This window comes from Puma concolor, chromosome D1 (genome assembly GCF_028749965.1).
Source record: "Puma concolor isolate L17-30 chromosome D1, mPumCon1.1.hap2, whole genome shotgun sequence".
NCBI lineage: Eukaryota > Metazoa > Chordata > Mammalia > Carnivora > Felidae > Puma > Puma concolor.
In genome coordinates, this window is record NC_141676.1 from 8,688,658 (window position 1) to 8,694,858 (window position 6,201).

Below are 6,201 nucleotides of genomic sequence, written 5' to 3' on the forward strand. Positions count from 1 at the left end.
CTCAGGCTTCCAGGCAATTCACAGCCTCCTGACCCCTGGACTATGGAGATGGGGCGCCAGGCCAAAGCACTCCATAAAGGTGACCCTCAGGCCAGGTTCTAAGGCATTTCATTGATTAGGGGAGCCCTCAAGCCTAAAACGAAGCACAGAGAGGTTAGTCCCACAGCATAGAGTAGTGGTTCTCAAAGTCTGGTTACCACTTGGGGTCCTCAAGACCACCCTTAGGTTCAAGGATTCACTAGAAAGATACCCAGAACTCAGCAAAGCTGTTACACTCATGGTTATAATTTATTATAGTAAAAAGGATATAAATTAGGGGCGCCTCGCTGGCTCAGTTGGAGAAGCATTTGGCTCTTGATCTTGGGGTTGGGAGTTCGAGCCCCACAATGGCTATAGAGATTACTTAAAATCTTTTTTTTTTAATGATATAAATTAAAATCAGCAAAAGCTAATCGTACATAGGGCTGAATCCAAAAGAGACAAGCTTCCAGTTGTCCTCTCCCAGTGGAGTCATGGGGACAGCACTTAATTCGCCCACATGTGACAACATGCATGAAGTTTTGCTTGCCAGAAAGCCTACCTGAGCCTTGGTGTCCAATATTTCTACTGGAAACTGCTCGTGTAAGCATGGCTGACTCCAGTTACTTAGTCCCCAGCCCCTCCAGAGGTTAATCTGATACCACAAGGCCCAAAGCCCGTAGGTATGCAAAGACACACTTATCAGGCAGAATATTCCAAGGGCTTAGGGGTGATCTCCCAGGAGCCAGCTAAGGGCCAAACCTTCCTTTGGAATGGCCAGGGTTTGGACAACCCAGACCCCCTGAGTTAATCCTTGAAGGCACAGTAGTCCTGACCAGTAACATTAGTATCACCCAGGACCTTGTTAGAACTAGAGGTTCTCAGGGTCACCCCAGATTTACTGAATCAGAAACTCTAGCCATGTGCTTCATTGAGCCCTCCGGGTGTTCTGATGCAGGCTGAAGTTGGAGGAATGCTAGCCAGAGGAATGAGGTCCTGGGTGGGGGCTAAACGCTTGCAGAGAGGGAATGAAAGTTCACCCCACACACAGCTGTCGGGACTTCCCGAAGCCCTTTTTTTTTTTTAATTATTTTTAATGTTTATTTATTTTTGAGAGAGAGAGAGAAAGAAAGAGAAAGAATGCGAGTGGGGGAGGGGCAGAGAGAGAGGGAGACACAGAATCCGAGGCAGGCTCCAGGCTCTGAGCTGTCAGCACAGAGTCCAAAGCGGAGTTCGAACTCATGAGTCACAAGATCATGACCTGAGCCGAAGTCAGATGTTTAACCCACTGAGCCACCCAGGTGCCCCCCGAAGAATTTGGAAAAGAAGCTGCCAACACTATGAGCAGGGGCAATGCACAGAAGAGGTGGATGGGACAGGCTGGCCAGGAGCTGACAGGAGCACAGCACCGTGGAGAGTGGCCCCAGGACACTGACCCTAGACCCCTCTCCCTCCAGCATAGGTTTCTGGGCATCAGCTCTAGACTCTGGGAGCACCCCTCCCTCGCCACTGCTCCCTAATGGCCCTGAACCCCCTTTAGGGTTAAATGCCCTGCCCTGTGCTGAAGGCACTGGAACGAAAGTCCTGGTGGTGGAGAGACCCAGGAAGCCTGAGTGGTGTTGGGAAAATCCTGGAATCCGATTGGCCTGAGCTCCTACTGGGAGCCAAGAGTGGGAGGACAGAGCTGGTATTCGCATTAGGAATGGGGTTAGCAGTTCATACTCCATCCTTTATCCCAGGCACAGGTCCTACCTGCCCATGCCCCCCCTCACCACACAACCCCAGGCAACCCTCTTATTTTCAGTGTCCTCATCCCTGAAAGGGGAATGAGTTCCTCGCTGAAGAGTGAAGAGGCCGAGACAGACTAAAAAGAAAGCATCCCCACGGCTCTGTGAGCAGTGTTACCCCAGGATGAGGCTGTTCTCAGGTAAAGGCCGGAAACCAAGTGCTTCCAGACCCACACCTTTCCCTCCACCTGCAGCAGGGGTTTCACAGAGTCCAGAGTCCCTTCCCCCACCCCACCCCCCAGCCAGGGGGAAGAAACCGGGCTTGAAGAAAGGAATATCACGGGGCAAGCCTGGGTCGGAGGAGGGTGTGCAGTCCTGGAAGGCATCATCCCAGAAATGGGGCCTGGGCCCTGCAAGCCTCTGAAGCAAGATTCCTTCAGACCCAGCTGCCAGGAGGTGGAGGAAATGACTTGAGCCTGACGGGAGGGTCAGTGGTTGGACATGGCATCAGTCCACCCCAAACATTGCGCACGCGCGCGGACACACACACACACACACACACACACACGCACACACCGCGGAGGGAGTCCTTCTTGGCCCCAGAAACAAGGCTGTCATACGTGAACGGGAAGTAGAGAAAGAATGAGGTGGCTCTGTGAATGTCACCTCCTCCCCTACCAGGTTGGAGCAGGTCCGGGGAAGGGGCAGGACTCTCCCCCGCCTCCCCACCCCTCCCGCCACTGCCCCCTCCCGGCCACCCCGCCTTCCCATCGTGTTACTTTAGCGCCATCTGCGGGCAACCGAGGGAATAGCCCTGCCAAGAATCACGGCGCTTAGAACCTGCCTGGCTGCTTCCCAGAGAACAGGACCACGAGGGCGAATGATGGTCTTGGCTACCTCGGTAACTGCCCCCACACCTCGGCAGGAACCCAGGGCCCCGGAAGGATCAGTTCGCTTGGAGACCACGCTAAACCTGTGGAGGCAGGCCCGACCTCTCTCCTCTACACCAGCTTCACCAGGCAAGCAGGAGACTCCGCGACCAGAGCAGCCCCACGTTCTCGCAGTGCCTTTAGGAAGCCTCAGTTTCCTTTCTTGGAGGCTGGCTCTGATTTTACAGAACAGATGCTGACCCAACCGGACATTCAGACAGCTATGCCTGCACACCTTTACAGCACAAAACCCTTTTGAATGCCAAGTGCCCCACACCAGCCTCAAATGCTAAAAACTTGGAGATGATGTCCTTGTTCTTAGCACCCTTGTAACACACAAACTGCCCAACTCCGGGAATCAGACTATCACACAAAAGAGGCCTGAAAATTACTGTCACTCTCCCTTCTGGCCCCTCTACTTCCTCCATTCCCCCCTCTCCTACAGTTCCTGGCCATCACCACTCATGCAGCGCTCAATCCAGAAATCTGGGAGTCATCTTGGACTCCTCCTTTTCATTCCTTGTACCCAGTTGGTCAGTCCAGCTCCCAAACAGTTCCCAAATTCAGCCAGTGCTCTCCATCCCCACTGTCAGCATCCTCGTGCAAGAGTCCTTTAATTCAGGGGTTAACAAACTTTCTCTATAAAGCGCCAGATAGTAAATGTTTTAGGCTCTGTGGACCAAGAGGCAAAATTAAGGATATTATGTAGATACTCATGTATTATAGTCTCTGTCCCAACTATTCAATTCTTCTGTTGTTAGGCAAAAGCAGCCATAAACAATACATAAGCAAATGAGCATGGCTGTGTTCCAATAAAACTTTATTTAAATTCCACTGAGATTTGAATTGCGCATAATGTTCATGTGTCACAAAATATTATTCCTCTTTTGATTTTTGTATCTTTTTTTTTTTACCATTTAAAAATGCAAAACCCACTCTTAACTTACAATGGGTACAAAAACAGGCCAACCAGCTGTCGTTTGCCAACCCCTGACTTAATCGATCCCATTCCCATTCATTCTCCATGTTGCAGCCAAAGTGATTTTGCCAAAACATAGAGCTGATGCTGGGCCAATCCCTTGCTAACAGCTAGCCAATAGCGTGAGATAAAAGTGCGAGCTCCTCAGCCTCCGATAGCCTTCCATTCAGCCCTACTTCCTTCTCAAGCCTCTTCTGTGACCCCTCACCCCCTAGACCCTAGACAGCCCCTGAAATTCTCCTGGTCCTCACACAGACCCCAAGCCCACTCATTCCTGCTTTTCACTCCCTCCAAATTTCTCTCCTGGGAATTTTCTTGCCCCACTAAAAGGGAAAAGTTCTGTTTCCTTTACACTCTACTCACAATATTTCTGACATCAAATGGGTGGGGGTTTTCCTTCCTACACCAGCCAATTCTCCAACATTAGCCAGGTGTCCGACCATCTCTTCTTTTTTTTTTTTTTTAAGTTTATTTATTTATTTTGAGAGAAAGAGAGCGCGTGCAGAGGAGGGAGAGAGAGGGAGAAAGAACCTCAATCGGGCTCCACGTTCTCAGCACGGAGCCTAGCACGGAACTCAATCTCATGAACTGTGAGATCATGACCTCAGCCGAAACCAAGTGTCAGACGTTCAACCGACTGAGCCACCCAGGCACCCCCCAACAATTGATTCTGATACTACCTATAGTTAACATCAGATCCCACTGGTTAAGGGCTCAGTGCCACGAGATCCTCCCCCCCCCGCCCCCCGGCAGGAGCCAATCTCAAGTAGTGGGTCCTGAGGTTACCCATACTTATGTCCGATGTGGCTACAAATTGGGAATTCCCACGATCCCCTCCTCAGGTTCAATATTCTTGGGTTTTTTTGTTCAATTTGTTCACACACACACAAAAATTGTTCACAGAAGTCAGACAAATACACATACTGGTTATATAATAGAGGATATAATAAAGGAGAATGAACAGATGAGCAGCAAGGTCCTGAAGGGGCTCGAGCACAGAAGCTTCTGTTCCCGTGGAGTTGGGATGTACCACCCAGCCAGCACATGAATGTGTTTACCAACTGGGAAGCCCTCTCAGACCCCATACTGTAGGGACTTTCATGGAGGCTTCACCATGTAATTGCGACCGATTATTAACTCAATCTCTAGCTCCTCTCTCCTCCCCGGAGGATGAGACAGGCACGGAAAGTTCTGAGCTTCTAAGCCCCCACCCTGAAGCTATCTGGCAGTCTATCAAGAGTCATCGCATTAGAAATCGCCCAGGAAATGCTGAAGGATTTAGGAGTTCTGTGTCAGGAACTGGGATCAAAGACCAAAGGCTAAGAATAAAGATGCTCTTAACATCCCTATCACTTGGGAAACCACAAGAGAAGTTTGGGAGTAAGGCCAAGACTTTAGGAGCCAGAGTTTGTGACTTGGAACAAATCATTTCATTATTCCAAGGTCAGTTTCCTCACCGATAAAAAGGAGATGATCGTGCTGGGCCTGTCATATATGAAGCACTCAGCAAACATTGCTTTCCTTCTCCACCCTCCCTCCCCCACTCCCCCCACCCCATGGTCTTCACTGTCCCTTTCCCATGCTCCTCTGCCTCTGCCCAGTCAAATCCAGGGACTTAGAACATAAGACCATGACCCCTTAGGATCAGTAAAGTCCTGGGCACATTGCGATACAGTGGACAATAAGCGATCATTATTACATTATATTTTTGCTGCCTTAGACAACTGGGAACTAGAGAGGAAGCCCATCAGTTTCACGGACTCCTTTCAGATTCCTATCAGTATTCTCCCTGCTCTGACAGTCAGACAACACTCTCTTTGGATCTTGAAAATCCCTCAAGATGGATGCCATTGTCTCTATCTGTGATTTTTTTTTTTTAATGTTTATTTATTTTTGAGAGAGACAGAGACAGAATGTGAGTCGGGGAGGGGTGGAGAGAGAGAGGGAGACACAGAAGCCAAAGCAGGCTCCAGGCTCCGAGCTGACAGCACAGAGCCCGACACAGGGCTCAAACTCACCAGCTGTGAGATCATGACCTTGATCAGTCATGCCTGCATAATGGCACCTTCATAAAATCCCTTAAATGACAGAGAACAGAGAGCTTCCAGGTCATGAGCACATCAAGGTGCCAGGAGGCCATTGCACCTGGAGAGCGCATGGGAGGTCCATGTATACCTTCCCTCCCCCAAACCTTGCTCCATTCATCTCTTCTAGTTAGTTGTCCCTGAGTTGTATCCTTTATAATAGTAAACTGTTAATAGTAAAAAAAAAAAAGCACTGTCCTGAGTTCTGTGAGTCGTCCTAGAGAATTAAAGAACTGGAGGAGGATGGTAGAGGGACTCTTTGAATTGATAATCCCTTGGTCAGAAGTGCCAGTGACAACCCGAGCCTTGCAACTGGCATCTCAAATGAGGGCAGTCTTGTGGGAATGAGCCCTTAACCTGTGGGATCTGATGCGGACTCCAGTAGACAGGTGCCAGCATTGAATTGAATGAATTGAATTGAATTGAATTGAATTGAATTGAATTGTAGGAGAATTGGTTGGCAT